Below are 17,762 nucleotides of genomic sequence, written 5' to 3'. Positions count from 1 at the left end.
CCAGCTTTCGCCAATAAGGGGGAGGCGAAAAAAAAATTCACCCATATTTTCCCCGATCAGCCAATCAAAGATGAGTTTTGTTTGTTTCGTCGTAAAAGTCACTTCTTTGCTTTATTCTTATAAAACATAGTAATCTCATAAGCCATATTTAAATAGTGTGAGTGCGAAGCGCGAGCTAATTTTATTTGGAAATTTCATGTATCTTGTCCTGAAAATCGAACATTCTGGGCAATGTTTGTTATCCAAAACTAAATCCATATATAACTGATCGAAAAGGGACCTATGAGGAATGTTTGTATTAGCCATAAAGCGATACATATTCAATAATCAAATAAATAAATAACATTTTTGACATTCCAACCTAAAAAAATGAAATTCTAAGCATATTTTGTAATCATGGGCATAGACATATAACCAAACTATGCGAGTGCGATGCTTGAGCGTGAAAAAAAATGAGATTTAGACCTCATAAAAACGAGTCACTCTATTCATGTTTTGTAAATCACGAAAAGAATGGGTATTTGGGTACCCTCAATCAATATTGTGAGCCAGAAGCGCGAGCAGAAATTTTTAGTCTTAAATAAAGAACAAGCTGGATATCCCAATGCGTACGTGTGTTTAAGATTTATACATAGTATCTGGGCATTCTAGATATATTTTTATCATGAAAATCAATAATATGATCGCGAAGCGCTAGCTGAAAATATTTGATATTCCTATGTGAAAAGGTTCAATTTAAGCACTAATTCAAGCACTGTGTGGGAAAATCGTGAAGTGGGTATTATGGATTGCTCTTAATAAATGACGTGAGCGTGAAGCGCAAGCTTATATTTTAATTTGACCTAGGACTCGGACATTAAGACATTATCACATCATATGAAAATGATGACTTTTTCTATTCATCTTCCTAAGCGCGAGATATTCCACTCTGAAGAAAGGACAATTTGATTATTAGGAATTCATGAAAATGCTATTTTTGTCTTTATTAGTTTAATAAGCCTAATGACAGCTTGAAATTTGTTGATATTAGTTCCTGACAGGCGAGGAACCAGGGGGGGGGGCAAAGGGGGCCCCTGTGAGATTGAGAATAAAAATTGAAATTTGTAATGAAAAAATGCCATTGACCCCAAGGTGTGCCCCTCTTTTAAAATTGAAGACCTTATTTTTTTTTGCTTGTCATATTTTTTCTGGTGCGAAATATCCTTAATTTGTGGTTGCAACCCCCCTATTTTTTTGCTTGTCAAATTATTTCGGGTACGAAATATCCTTAATTTGAGGTTAAAAAAAAAGCTCGATGTCAGAGCTGAAATATGTTTTGTATATTGACTTCAAAACTTTATATTTTAAGCTCCATGCAAAGCAAACGCGAAGAGCTAGCGAATAGTTTATATAGTGACATAAAAGGTTTATATCGGCCTATTGAGAAAGAATCTCACACATGCAAAGCAAACGCGAAGAGCTAGCGAATAGTTTCTGTAGTGACATAAAAGTTTTTTTATTTCATTTTCCAAGTTGTCCCCCGTTGTCCCCTCACCTGATTATATTCAGTCTTCTTCATCCTCTTTTTTCCCTCCTCTCTTCTCCGTTCTTTTTCGTTTTTTTAAGCGCCCCCTCATTTTTTCTCCGCCATGCAGTAGGGAGTCCGGGCCCCTGCATGGATCCGCCGATATAAATTTGACAAGCAAAACAAGGTTTCATTATTAAGGAAGGTCGTTTTGGTGTCAAGAAATTTGATAAGCCAAAAAGGGGATTTCAACACACGATGATTGTCACGTTTGGAAAATGCAAGAAAAGTAATTAATTAGTAGCTAATTTGTATTTTAAAAAAATGAGGTGTGCAGTTTGAAGCATTAATGTTATAAGAGAGGGAAATAAATGGAGATAGAAAGAATGATAGAGAGGGAGAGGGGAGGGGAGAATGTGGCATCGATGGTTCGGAGAGATCAATCCAGATGCATGGTGTTCAATAGAGTACTATAGTTGTATTGTGTGTAATACTTGATGCCTATATAGCAATGAAAAGGAAAGTGCTATGGAATTAACATAGGCGGATCCAGGTGGGGGCCCGATCGAGGGGCCCGCCCGCCCCCCCCCTTATTGGCAGAGCAAAAAAAGAAGAAAAAAGGGAAAGAAAGAAAAAAAGGAAGGAAAAGAAAAGAGAAAAAAGAAGAGGAGGAAGACGAGTGAATGAAATAAGATGAGAGGAAGACTTGAAAAAAATGCATGTCACTATATAAAATTTTCACATATCTTGTTCAAAAATGGAGCTTAAATAGCAAGTTTGGAAGTCAATAAACAAAACATATTTCTCCTCGGAAATCGAACTTTCATAATTTTTTATGATTTACAAATTGATTTTTAAAAAGTGCTCTGTATAAAAATGCCAGTTTTATGGTCTGAATATTAACATTTTCCGCTCGCGCTGTGCGCTCGCGAATTTTAATTTATCAGGTACCTATTATATTCATGTATTCCATAAAGTTTTCAAAATATCCCTTTTCAGATCTGATTGTCAAAACGTATCAGCTAGCGCTGCCATGCTTGCATTTTGATTGGCGGGTTATATATGTCTCAATATTGATTATATAACAAACTACTTAAAATCCCCTTTTCATGACAGTTTATCAAAAATTTCGGCTCGCGATTTACGCTCGCATTAATGGTTAAAATATAATATCAACTTATTACTGATGCATCCTATTCATAATAAAAAAAAGTGCTTGAAATGTACAGTGTTCAGGCCATAATATCATCAGATTCCGCGCCCTCATTATGCATTGATAAATAAGAAATCAATTTATTAATCAAATTGTCCCTTTTGTTTAATCTCGCGCTTAACAAGATGAATAGAAAGATATATAGTCACCATATTCATATAATAACATGTCCTTAGGATAGGTCAGGGTCCTATGTCTCAAACTCAAAGTAATAATTAAATAATACTCAGCTCTTTATCAAGTGAGATTTATATCCACTTTACAATTTTCCTACAAAGTGTTTGAAATAAAAAGCTGAAATTTACCCCCTTTTTCAGATCGGAATATTAAATATTTTAGCTCGCGCTTCGCGCTCGCTTTTATTTTCATGATAAAAGATGTATTTAGAATGGCTATAGATTCTAGGTCTAAATCTGAAACACGTATATACGCGGCTACTCGCGTGCATGATCATTCAGTTATCCAGTTTCAGATCACAATATCAAAATTTTCTGCTCGCCCTTTAATTGTACTCGAATTATTAATGTAGGAAAATCCCCTTTATTCTCATATCCCTTTCATGATTTACAAAACATGGACAGAGTGTCCCTCTGGGTCTAAATCTTGAATTTTTTCCGCTCGCGCTTTGGCGCTCACATTATCACATTAGTAACGTCTTCATGGCTAAGTGCAGTTCAAAGCGTATACAAACATTTTCTGCTCGCGCTTTGCGCTCACATTATTAATGTAGGAAACTCCCCTCGATCTTATTCATCCTTTTCATGATTTACAAAACATGAATAGATCGAGTGTCCCGTTCTTGGTCTAAAACTAGAATTTTTCGCTCGCGCTTCGCGCTCGCATCAATTGTTTAGTTATATAGCTATCCTGTTCATGATTACAAAAGTTGACTAAAATTTTCCATTCTTCATGTAGAAATGTCAAAACATTTTAGCTCTCGCTTAGCGCTCGCATTATTTTGATTGTTGAAATATGTAACGTCTCCATGGCTAACTGCAAGCAGTCTTTCAAAAGGTAGGTCTGCTTTTCGATCCGAGTTCAAAACGTGTATCAAAAATTTCTGCTCGCGCTTCGCGTTCGTAGTAATTATTCGGGCACATCTTTTTTTCAGAATGTTCAATTTTTAGGAAAAATACATACAATTAAAAAAAAATTGTTCGCGCTTCAGTCGCGCTCGCTTTATAAATTCAGGATTATGATATTACATATCTATTGAAGTGACTTATAGGACTACCCCCTTCAAAGAAATAAACAAATAAATCATCTTCGAGCGGCCGAGTCAGGGAAAATATGGCTGAAAATTTTCTTCCGGCCCCCCCCCGGCCCTATTGGCGAAGGCTAGATCCGCCCCTGCAGGTCCATGGGATAACTTATTTGTTATGACGAACAGGCACCTATGAGAAGGCAAAGGGGCACCCTTTAACACATACACCCAGTTCTGGACGCAGGTTCTTCGAATCCCCCCCCCCTGCATGCAGATCCTGGTGATAAACAGTCCCGTATACAGTGCATGACGTCTACAGAATTGGCGCGGTCCGGGCCATCAAATTTAAATTCTGCATTACGCCACCAAAAATCAATCCTATTTTTAAATTGTAATATATCCTTAGACTCTACTCCGACTCAAGCATGACAAGCCGCGCTCAGGAAGACTATTCTATAAGTTGCAGATTCTCAATGTAAAAAGTTCTACGTGTATATAATATTCTTATCCACCTGACAACCCTTGACTGTCATAGTTTCATTTAAAAATGACCCATTATTTGTTAGTGTTGATTTCGTGTTTGATTTGTAAATTAGGTGAAAGAAAATTAAGCTTGAGTATTATCCTTTTTGTTATAAAAAAAAGTCCAATTTAGAATCACGCGCTGCGCCAATAACTTCACCCCGGGATTTCACCTCAGCTCGCTATATTATGCGCTTGCTCGCGCTCGTACGTAGTACGTGTGTGCGATCGCAAAGAACATCCGGGGCATTTCAGTTCAAGTTGTAATATATTTTAGTCGCGGGAACGCTGTGTAGTCTGGAATGTAGTCTGGTGAGTGATAATTATCAAGTAAATTATGGATTTGTGACTGATAGTTGTTAATTTGACAAACATTGAAGTGTGTGCGTGGGATATAAGTAATATGTGACATAATTAGCTTTAAATGTCTTTGGGTGAAAAACAGAACATTTGCTTTATTTATACATGAAAGTTCAGTTTCGGCGGGTCGTTAAGTGCAGCGGAGAGTGTACGCGCTAGGTAACACATGCTGCGCTGTGTGCGGTGCGTGTGTTATGGGGTGTGTGTGTTGTGTGTAGGTAGTGAGTGCATAAAGTCTGCAGCTGTTTATGACCGTATGACAAGTTTTTTTAGTGGCTGATTGCACTATGCGCGGGTTCCGATGAAATAGTAGTAGGCCTAGTATTGCTGGAGCTGCAGACAGTGATGACCTGTATTTGCATGCAGGTCTTAGGTCTTAGGTCGTTAGACTGATAAATAGGTCTCATGTCAGGGATTAGCTACAGCCTACAATGTACGCTGGTCTGGGACTGGGTTCTGCACTTCAGGGGCCGTATTCTGAAAATTGTCTTACACTAAGTGATTGGTTAACATTGGTTTGACTTTTAAAAAATCTGAGCTAGAAAAAGTAGAAGGTCACACTTGTCACCTGTGTCTGTGATAGTCTTGAGGACGCAATGATGATGATTTTTTTTTAGATGTCATATATACTTCATCATTGACGTCTTGACACTCTCCCCATAGACTCTTCAGCGAACGACCAAAACAAAGATGGATTCCCCCAAAAATCCATCTTTTTAAACCGAAATCAAGAAAATTCATTTACTTTTATTAATTCTTACACCTTCCTACGCCTAATGCGTAGGAAGGTTTTAAATATTACTTTCAAAAATGTAAAAAAATGAAGATTTCTTACCTAACTGATGCCGCGTAGACCCCTCGTTCCACATGTAAACAACGGAAATACAATAGCGTCGACCCTTGAACCGCTTATGTATGACGTACTTCCGGAAAGCAATGCCGGCTTAACGAACAATTTAGAGATAAAAATCTTATTTAACAAATATTAAAATTTATTTTGTGATCATAAATAATTTATATATATTAATATGAATTATTTATGATCACAAAATAAATTTTGATATTTGTTAAATAAGATTTTTTATCTCTAAATTGTTCGTTAAGCCGGCATTGCTTTCCGGAAGTACGTCATACATAAGCGGTTCAAGGGTCGACGCTATTGTATTTCCGTTGTTTACATGTGGAACGAGGGGTCTACGCGGCATCAGTTAGGTAAGAAATCTTCATTTTTTTACATTTTTAATAGTAATATTTAAAACCTTCCTACGCATTAGGCGTAGGAAGGTGTAAGAATTAATAAAAGTAAATGAATTTTCTTGATTTCGGTTTAAAAAGATGGATTTTTTGGGGGAATCCATCTTTGTTTTGGTCGTTCGCTGAAGAGTCTATGGAGAGAGTGTCAAGACGTCAATGATGAAGTATATATGACATCTAAAAAAAAATCATCATCATTGCGTCCTCAAGACTATGTCTGTGATATGTTCCAAAAATGAAGCCCAGAACAAATTGCGTTCGAAAATGATTATTTAGTGCTTGAAAAATTGACTTCTAAAGTGACCGGAAACACCATCTTAATTTCATCCCATACACTTATGTGTACTATTTAGGTGTCTATAAGACGCCTATTTACAAAATCGGGGTTTGTCCCTTAGTTTTAGCTTTTCATTCTCAATAATGGTTGTTTTCAGGGTTTATTAGTTCTGATACATGCACTTGTACACATGTTTCATCTTGGTTTGAGAATTTTTTAAATCGGCTGCTCACAATGTTAAATAATACCTGTTTAAGAGAAATATTCTTGTTTCCTTAGAGTTTTAATAAAATCCGTATTCCGAAAATTGTCTTAACTTTTCTTGTAACTTTCACTGAGCGTGTATGATGTCAGAGATATGATAATGCGTAAATGTATAATTGGCGCATATTAATATGTCTGTGCGCAAGATAAAATATCGAGTTACAAGGTATTCCGAAAATTCTCTTATCTTTACGTTCTCTTAACTTCCTTGGAAAATACAATAAAATTTACAAGAGGTGGGGGGCTATTGTAACTTATTGTTGCATGCGATATTTGCCCGTCTGCAATAATTATTTCTTGCTGCATCCCGCAAGAACATATTGTTTTACAAAAGGAGACATTCAAAAGACATTATAATGACGGATTGGTAGACTTTTCAGCAATTACAAATTGGTGTTCGAGACGAATCTTTTCAGAGAAAATATATCTTTGAGAAGAGCCACGTGTATTTTTAGCAAAGAAGCGCACAAGCATAAGCGTCGGGGGCACAAGGAAATTACGCCTCATATCAACAATGCGCTTCATTATTTTTAAGAAGAGATGCTCCTATTGGTTGGCCTAAGCATATAACAAGCTTAATAATTGGTTGATGACAGAATATTGGGCGTGTAAGAGATAAAAAAGAGGACGTCCTTACAGAGATAAGACAATTTTCAGAATACCAATTTAAGAGAATTTTAGCGCGCTGTTATCTTGCTGACTTACAAGAAAAGTTAAGAGAAAAGTTAAGACAATTCAAAAGACATTATAATGACGGATTGGTAGACTTTTCAGCAATTACAAATTGGTGTTCGAGACGATGACAACCCCTGGCGATGACAAGCCCTGGCTCTGCGCCATCCCCTCCATGAGTCCAGCAATCAGAAAATGTTGAAAAGTAAACTCCGATTTATCAGTGTAACAGTGGCAATCCTGTATTTTAGGGGTCTTAATTATTTTAGGTTGCTAACTTCAGGCAACAGCTCCAAGACCGTTGTTAACGGTAGTTCAGTAGTGCGTACGTACGTGCCAGTATTATAGGACTAGTATACAGCTACACGCCTATGTAGTAGATGTAATCATGCGATATATAGGGGCCAGGGGGGGTGGTATAGAATAACGGTATACCTAAAGCCGTCGGGGTGTCACGTGACCCGGGACTAGTCATGGCCGGGCCGGGGGGGGTATGCAATGAAGATAATGCCATGCAGCAGGCCTTGGTTTTTAGGGGGTTTTATTATTTGGGGCATAATAGGGGGTATACCTGAGCACTTATGGGTGAAGGATGAAGAGTATAATGGTATATCGAACCAACGGTAATCAGCGTTACTTGTCATGGCGGGGGGGGGTTATAGAATGAAGATATAATAAACAGCCTGTCATACCGGGCACGTACGTACGCACTACTGAACTACCGTTAACAGCGGTTGTGGAGCTGTTGCCTGAACTGAAGTTAGCAACCTAAAATAATTTAGACCCCTAAAATACAGGATTGCCGTAAAAGTAACACTGTCATTCGGTACTAATAGTAATAGTAACAGTTAAATTAGACAGGAATAATCGTTGTTTCTTGGGATTTTACAATTTCTGACATTTTACTATCATCCCCATTCACCGACGGTAGTGTTAGTGCGAGCCTGCAGGCTGCAATGTGTAATCTGGGCCCTGGGGGCATTTCATGAAAGGACTTGTCGGACGTTTTTCCGACAGTTACCATAGGAACAGTGCCCCTCAGCCAATCAAAATCATGGAAAAATATCAGATCTGACAACTTGTCGGATGAAAATATTGATGAAATGCTCCCCATGCAGGTCCACCAATTCGGACGACCGGTTTTGTCTTATTATTCTTTTTTTAATTTTAAATAAATGACTTATCTTGATAAATAAGGCCAACTATTTTTGTTAGACTCTAATCTTTCTTTTTATACTATTGCAAGAAAATGTAGAAAATATACGTTACTGATGATTTATTATTTTTTGAATTTTTCCGCCAGAGAGGAAAAAAATGGCAGCCGTGTGTTGCTGCCCTCTACGTTCAACGAGTTGTGCTTTTAATTTTATCAAGGCTTTCTGATTAGAATTTTCGATTCCAATAAATGGCCAATAAATGAGAGCGACAAGTTCCGAATGCACTCACATCTACAAGCGCAAAGCAGCGTCACAAATCGGGATATATCGCGACTGGTAAATACGTCTGTCAGGATGACGTCATCCAAGATGGCAACTTATGTTGACCAATGAAAGGATCAAAGATGACTATGTTTGATCATCATTTGAAAGGAATTAGCGGTAACTGCGGTCTAAAGTACGATATTTCTGAATTTTGTATATTTTTTTGAAAATTTGGATGTAATTTCTTTTTTCATGTGATATTTTATGTAAAAAAAATATCTGAAAATCTGTTTTCCGTCGCATGTTAGATCTAACGTTTCTGCTAATACGTTGTTTGTATGTATGGGCCAACAACTCTTCATTATATGTATTGGTGAGTGGAGCCAACGCAGTAGTTCAGCGGAACAACTAAAATACAGATACTGAAGCTTGTGGTCAACAGTTAAGTAAGACTATCTAATCCAGGTCTAACGTAAGGCCTGGGGAGGGGGGGGGGCACTTCCATTAAAGAGTGGATACCATGCATGAACATAACATGAAAAAAGGATCTCTTTCAAAATATGGCACGTTACATAATATTAAGGATGTAAAAAATGCTGAAAAAATGGTATCTTGTTTCTGCGATAGTTTTCCTAGCACTCTTAATGTACGCTGCTGCGTGTACCGCTTTCAAAAGTGAATGAACAACATCGCAATCTGTACGAGCAGCGCACAATCCATCAGTGGCAGCTTCTTTCACGATCGGCTTGATGGGCGTCAGCTGCCAGCGCTCTGTTAAAGGATTAGTGGCGACGGTCTCGGGCCCAAAGGAGGGGATTCGTTGAATGTCCAGTTTTAGTAGGTCCATGATGTAACTTGGACATTAGAGCAACCATGTATCCCTATCATGTGTGAATTTCAGGTCATATGACCAAGGTCAAAGGTCACGGTCAATAAACTTAAGCCTATTTTGGGGTATTGGAGGAATTGTCATCATAACTTTGAAATTTTATGGATCTAGTTTATGAAACATGGACATATAAGAGCAAGTATCCTTGAACATCCTGTGCGAGTTTCAGGTCACATGACTAAGGTCAAAGGTCATTTAGAGTCAACAAACTTTGATAATGTTGGTGGTATTTGTAGAATTGTCATACATGTAACTTTAAAAGTTTATGGATCTAGTTCATGAAACTTGGACATAAGAGCAGCAATGTATCCCTGAATACCCTGTGCACATTTCAGGAACAGGAACATGTTGGGAGTATGTATTGAATTGGCATCATAACAAAAGTTTGTGGATATAGCTTATGAAACATTGACATAAGGGTAATCAAGTATGAATAATTGTTTTGCACATGTCTTAGGTGATCGTGGTCAAAGGTCATTTTGGGTCAATGGACAATATTTTATTGTCATTAGTGTTTTCTTCTGTGAATAATTATTCATGAGGTGTTTTCAAAGGCAGCTCTGCTGCAACGCAGGCAAGACTGCCATAGGCGTTCCAAATGTTCTTTCCATTCAAGTTCCCTTTAGAAAAATGTTGCAAAATTTTGAGTGTATGAAATTATTTCTGACATGTATGATGCATGCGTTCGGTAATACAAGGCCGGTCGGCAATCAATCACTCACTATACCTCACTTGATGGTTCGTGTATGTTACATTACACGAACCATTAGGGTGAGTCCATAGAAATTGGACTGTTGATTCACTAATTTTTTAAAAATTAAGTTTAGACCTACATGTACATTTACATGCAATTGATGAAAAACTTACCAGGCATCTTTATGTACATGTATGAGGTGGGGGGGGGGGCATGTTTGCTCACCTATCAATTTATCTTAAAATGTCTGCATTTATCAACTTAAAATGATTTTTTTTTTCTCCAAAAATTTCAGATGATAATGTTAATAATATTCTTTTGAGTAAGTGTACCAAAATTTTCATAAAATATGAGAGAAACATGATTTTCTTGACCCTCGGCCAGACATTTTTCAATTGAACGAAAAAGTGGTGCCCCATGGCTGCGCACCCATTTAGTTTACACAGGGCTCGGCATTAGCAGTGGTCCAGGGCAACCAAAAATGAGAGTCAGGCCACCAAAATTCTGTAAAAGCGTACACTTGGTGGCTCGGGCTACAAAAGTTTTGATAAATTGTGATAATTTCTAATGTTTTAGGGCCACCAAATTTGCATTGCAGGCCACCAATTGATGATTTTTGTGGGCCGATATCGGGCCACCAAGAAAAAAAGGTTAGTGTGGAGCCTTGCTTTACACAAGATTCCTGGATTTGAAGATGGCTACTTTTTTATGCTGTCAAAGGAAATGCCTGAAATTCAATATTTTTGTACTATTATGAGTCAGATTTTTAAATTTTGGATGAAAATAGTTATTATCATGTGAATGGTGTTTTTTTTAAATGTAATTACTCATCTTTTAGTCGTTTTCCAAGTCAGCACTGCTGCTATGAATTATTAAATTGCATAATACAGGTGAGACTGCCAGAGGTGTTTCATTTGTTTAGCATATGATTTGGATGACATTGTCAGTGATGTGCTTGTAGTTGTAGATTTTTTTCTCTTTTTTCTCTTTTTACTCTTATCCACTTACTGTTGGGGTGGACCTGACCTTTGAAAAATAAAGGTTTTGAAAGTGTATCCACAGGTCTCAAAATTCAAAAGATCTTCAATTTGTAACAATCTTATGCTGAGGTTTGTGTATGAAAATGAATGCTCATGAATACATGCACTGCTAAAATAATGTTGCAGCCATCATACATGTAGGCTGCATGTAGAAAAAAAATATTCTGATTTTATATTATTTTGTAAACTTTCTCTTCAGAAAGTGAGAATGGATAGTGTACATGTAAATTGAAGCTTTTTTAAGTTCACTCTGAAGAAAACTTTGTTGTAAAAATAGCAGAAAAAATAGTAAAAAATATTGGTGAAGGTTTGAGAAAAAATCATCAAATAATTAAAAAGTTATTAGAACTTCAATTATTTGATTTGTGACGTCATATGCGAGCAACATTCCTACATAGCGAATGGTAAAAAATCAATGAAATGTCATTTTCTCAGAAAATTGAAAATGGTTTTCACTGTACCTTTTGTATATCAATAGACAAATCATTTTACACCCGACCATGAATAGAAAACAAAATTAAGCCATCAGAAACCATACAAAATTTGAAATTCATGCATTTCATATTACATAACACATGGGGCAGCTGCTCGTTTATGGCGTCACAAATCCAAAACTTTGAACTCTAATAACTTTCCTACTCTTTAACGGATTTTCCTCAAACCTTCACCAATATTTTTTTACTATTTTTTCTGCTATTTTTACAACAAAGTTTTCTTCAGGGTGAACTTCCCCTTTAAACCTTAAAGAACTACTAACTACTGTATGTGTTCATTCCATAATCAGAAAGTTTTGCAATTAATTGGCCTTTTTAGAAAAACAATTTAAGCAGCCAAGCCCAATCTAAAATGTCGTAATGAATGAACGGATAAGATGATGCAAATGCACCATGATAATCAAACCCTGCATGCTATCTGTCTTTGGTGTGTACACAATGTTGCTTTTTAATTGAACACCCATTTGGTACAGTACATTCATCAATCATGGAACAAAGCCCTATTTAAAACTTTCATTTATGTGATAGGCCCTATATCTGAATTTCTGCCCCATGTGTACACTATCCTTCAAACAGTACATGTACATGTACACCCCTCATGGAAGATGAATTTGGATGCAGCTTCCTATATAGAAGCAAGATATTTCATGGTACAGTAATAGAAAGTGATATCCTGTCACCTCTTCTCTACCTATTTGATTGTTTGAGGTAAAGAAATCTTTGAGTGAAGAGCTTCCCTGAAATATGTGTGTTAAAAGGGGTGTACTCTTTTCTATTTGATACTGATCAGGAAAAATCAGATGAGAAAATGTTAATATTTGGGTAAAATCAATCAAGAAATTACATTTGCATACAGTAAATGTACATTGGCAACATGTGTATCTAAGCCATCATTTCTCAACTATTTTTGCAGGGAATATGAATTCATAATCTGAAAGAGACCTTGACATTGCAAAAGGCAATTCTGGTTTTGCCTCTTCTTAACCCGACCTCCAGTCTGGTCAGACTTGTCATTAAGTGACCATTCATTTACGAGACCAATGTCCATTTTCACCTTACACTTGTTCGTACCTCAGTCATGTACACTTCACAGCATTGGACCATCCTGCTGTCATGTTTGGCAGTTGGCCAGCTGACTGTGTGCAACATAAATTATGCATGGACAAATTTCTTGCCCTATCACATTTCACTCAATGCTCTTATGTGTTTTGCCCATATGCTCATTTACAGTGACGGTGGGTTGCGCTCAGTTGTATTATGGTGTGTGCTTAGAATTAGATGCAAGGAGATAGAGACAAACAGGGGGGGGGGGGTGAACGTGTTCTTGTATGTTGCACATTGACGCTGGCTTGGTTGGTGGTGTATTATCATTGGGAAGAGGATGTACATGTACATGTAAATACAGATTTGGAGTCTATCCTCACACTAACCTTACACTCTGCCCATTCCTATGCTGACCACTTCTTGTTTTGTGGGTGCAATGAGATTCATACTGCCATAAAGAGAGCACAGTATGTATTTGTAATATTGTAATATTGTATTGCTATAAATCTTGAATTCCAGTGTACATTTTGAAGATTGCGTGCTCAGAATGAAAATCATGCTCAAATTATACTCTTTTATGACATTACTGTCTAATAATTGATGATTCATCCATCCTTCCTGTGAAGACATCCAAATACATGTAATGATGTTGCTTCCAATTGAACGATAAAGCTACACTGTATGATAAACACCAATTGCTGAAGAAAACAGTACATATACATTTTAATACCTTTTAGAAGATGTGTACTACAATACATGTAGACATGCATGTATTGTACATTATACTGTAGATCCTACTTTCAGGATTTTTACAATTGTGTACAAGTAGCTCTAATGAACAGAAACAAGTTACACTGAACTTATCAACATTGCCAACTTAATTCAATCATTAAAAATTATACTGTTGGTGCTACATTGACATGTCTGCTCGGCATTTTTTTAAATATCATCTTTTCACTTTGATTTCCTGACCCTTCTCTATTCTGACGGTCTTCAAATAAAAACAAGGTATTCACGTCCAAATCAATTTTGTTGTAGTGTGGAGTGAATGATCTTTGAACATGTGTTAATGGTAATGAAAGAACAGCTTGTGTCATGTATCTGGAAGCTGCCCAAGAAATTCAAATACTTTTACAACACAGCTCTTGTCTCTTGGCAGTTGGCAATGTTGATATGGACATGTAACTTGTTTCTGTTCATTTTTATGTACACTCATGTACTGGTATATTTTTTAGAAAGGGTCCTCGCTTTATTAGCTTTTATCTCCTGTGAATTAATACCTAAAGCAAATCCTACTGTTTGGCTGAACTTTTTTTTGTGCAGACCAAATTGGAAGAATTATAGAAAGGAGTAGGCCCTACATGTATTACACATATGCAAATAAGCAATTGTAGAACTAACATACATCTGTAGGTTATACATGTATAAGAGGGACCTGACATAGGGACAGTGATTTTCCGTTTAAAAAAATTGCCTTTTCCGTTCCAGAAAATATCAAATTCCGTTTCGGCATGTCAGAAAACGGAAATTCTGTTTCCCCATAGACTTTGTGTACACTGTACGGTACATAAAAAATGTAATGATTCTGTTTACCCATTCAGTAGCAATATAACACAAGTTAACTCTCGCGCTGGTCAAAATTTGTATCTGTCACTGTACCAACAACGCAGTAGAATCCGCTCTAATCGGATCTATGCGGGTACAAAACATATTGACACACATCCTTTCACCTTTCACATTTTTGACACACATTGACACACATCCTTTCATTTTTCACATTTTTAGCATTATTTCACTGCTGAATTAACTTTTATAGATGATTTTGGTGGGTTTTGGACATCGTTTCGAGCAGTCAACGATTTCAATCTATCCGCCATTTTGGATTTCAAGATCGTGCTGTACATTTTCAAACGTAGAGGGCAGCAAAACACGATCTGCTTGTGAATGATTTCGATACGGCCGGTCGACCGTACCCCGCCAGAGCGGCCGGGAAGGACCGGGGCGAGGAGTACGATCGAGTCAGTGTGAAGGCAGTCACGATGTGTGGATTTTGTCGTGATTGTGGTGAAGTGAGATCATGTTTTGTGAGGTTTTAATATTCGTATTTTGTTGAGATTTTGGAGTAATTTATGTGTTGCTGTTCTGTGTATTTTGAGGAAAAATATGTTTTCCGTGATTTTCCATTTGAAATGCCACTTTCCGTTTCTAAAGGCCATTTTCGTGATCGCGGAAAATCACTGTGCCTACTGATAACAAAGGTCGATGCCTTATATTGAATATTGTATTAAAATATTTGAACTGGGATCACCAGATACCGGACATACATGTAGGCCCTACTTGTATTACACATTACAGGCATAGGCCTACAATGTAATTTGCTGCCCCGTCAGAATATGATTGCGTACCGGCTCCATGTACATGCTTGTATCTGTGTTGTAAAACATCAAGGTCATGGTACAAATTTATATGCAAGTAAATAAGAGTCATTCAGCATTGTTCTTGACATGGACTTTAGCCTCATAGACTGAGAGAAATTGTCAAAAGGTACACACCTGCATGGAGTTGTTTGCTTTGACATTGTGCCGGAAACTTTTCATGATCTACATGCACAGTTAAAGAGAGAAAGATAAATGTAGGCCTAGGATAAACATGTATGTAATTAGTACAAACTGTCAAATCGACATGTACATTGTACAGAGTGAGTTACACATGTTTGTTTTTTATGTGGGTTTCTGTTCTGAGATCAGCCCCCCCCCCCGTCTTACAAAGAGTTACGACTGATCCGATCAACCTCAACTATACATGTATGTGGAAATCCATTAATTTTTTGACAGGAAATTTGCACAATGTCCTTTGTAAACATGAGAAGCACACTGAATTTTCAAGAAAAAGATGGATGTATGAAATTTCAATATACATCATATTGAGAAAATGTTTTAAACAAACATGTATTACATGTATAAATGTTGACATTGCTGGCTTTCCATAGTTGTGGTTGATTTGATCAATCACAACTCTTTGTAAGACAGGACCCTGGAGACAAAAAAAGATGTGGAATTCCTGAGATTTTCATTCACAGGCAGTTATTCTACGAACCTTGTGTAGGCCTACAGTACAAATGACAGCTTGTAAAGAGACAATATCATTGGTCATTAGTTATTACTGGTACTGTAGTATAATTTGTGCATTCTCCAGAATTTGAAATACAATAGTTTTCAAACAGCCTGCTTGTATACATGTACATGTAGAGGAGAGTGGGTTAAATAAGGCCACCTTCTTATAATTCCAATTATATCATTTTGTAAATGTAAAGCAGTAGAAAGTTTAAATTTTCATTGAACAATATCAACAATTGAACATTCATGAAAAGACTTGATTACAAATAATCACAAATGCTGAATATCTCTGATTCCAACTGATCTGATTTTTATTTATTTTGGGTTTAATTTCAGGAAAAAATTGGGCAAATATAATGTAAAAAAGACACCTTCATATGTAGAAATAATAATTTTCCAGGGGTAGTTGTCAGGGGGGGGGGGTGATTATGTCCTTATACGAAATATACGTCACGGGGTGGTTTATGAACCGGTTTAGAAGATCGCTTAGACCTACATAAAACTAGTTTCCAGTAAACTAATATTAAGAAGGTAATGACAACAGTGTTTATTTGACCCTACCAATTTTGAGCAGTGAGCTAAAAACACTGTCCCCTAGTATTACATGTAGGATAGTCATAATTTCTTCATTATGTCATGCATGCTAATTGCACCTTTGGTGTAACATGATCATCCGAGCCAAGCAGTAGTGTGAATAAAAAGTACATTTGAACATAATTGTTGTGGAATCTCAATTTCTTCACTGTGCTTGGGGATTCACTGGTCAGATTTAAATATTTCTTGATTTTGTCATTCTATCTTATTTTGCATGCTGTTTTGTATGAGTCGGGAAAAAGTTATAGATACATAATGTACATCTAGACCCACGAACCTTTAATGGTATCAGGGATGGCACATACAGTATGCATGAAAAATACATTCAGTGTACTTCTAGAATACTAGTAAAAAAGGGATATTTACCTTAATTTCATATTGTGGGAGAGAATATGAAGTGTGATGTACATGTATAGACAACAATGGGCATGAAGAGTGGTAATGTATTGTTTAGATCTACATGTATAGTGAAACCTTTTGTCATTATGGACTATTCTATCCTTTCATCAATCTTCACAATATTATAAATTATACTCATAATTATTTGAATGAATTGAAACTAATGATTTTTAATGGTACGAATCATACAAGGAAGAGGAGACTGAAATGAAGCTTCATGATAATTGATAATTTACTCTAAGGTATTATTGTCAAGGAGATATCTCAATTTCTTTGTTGTGACTTGCATTACATGACACTAGGTGGTTTCAAACTGCCTCGATCATAAGAATCCCTGTTAAATTACGAGAAATTTTTTAGGCTAAAAAATACCCATTAATTATTCCTGCATTCACACCGCCCCGAAACATACCATTCGGGATAAGTTCCTGAGGTTACGAGCATGCGCAGTATGGTCTGATAAGCAGGCAAGGCGCGAGATTAAAAAATCATTAGCCCAGCAGTTACACACGGCGCCCGCACCCAACGACACGCTGGGCTATAAGTTCCCGTAAATTGCTTTCACATTGCCAAAATACCTGCGACCTTGGAAAAATCCCCACGAAAGTTCTCGTAATTTCGCCAAGTATATTCATGAGCTGAGGGCTAGTCCGGGGTTAAGGCATTAACCACGGTTGAGCAGATAGTATGGGGTTAAGGAAGACTGAGTGAATCGAAAAAAAGATAGTATGGGGTTAAGGATAGTAAAGGGTTATTAAGGAAATGCAGTGTGAAAAGCATATATGCTTACTTTTTATCAAC

At 36.8% G+C, this 17,762-nt stretch overlaps 1 protein-coding gene across 3 annotated transcripts in view; it reads left to right on the top strand.

The window, feature by feature from the left end:
- Window positions 1–4,654: 4,654 nt before the first annotated feature.
- LOC121410764 (CTD small phosphatase-like protein 2) overlaps window positions 4,655–17,762 on the top strand; it is a 48,882-nt gene continuing 35,774 nt past the window's right edge. For all 3 annotated transcript variants that reach the window (XM_041603056.1, XM_041603055.1, XM_041603054.1), the window contains exon 1: window positions 4,655–4,755. The gene's annotated coding sequence lies outside the window, so the exon portion shown is untranslated. The remainder of the gene's footprint in view (window positions 4,756–17,762) is intronic.

The sequence above is a fragment of the Lytechinus variegatus genome, chromosome 3 (assembly GCF_018143015.1).
Source record: "Lytechinus variegatus isolate NC3 chromosome 3, Lvar_3.0, whole genome shotgun sequence".
Lineage (NCBI taxonomy): Eukaryota > Metazoa > Echinodermata > Echinoidea > Temnopleuroida > Toxopneustidae > Lytechinus > Lytechinus variegatus.
The sequence above is the reverse complement of the archived record's forward strand: the minus strand, read 5'-3'. Positions and strand labels throughout refer to the sequence as shown.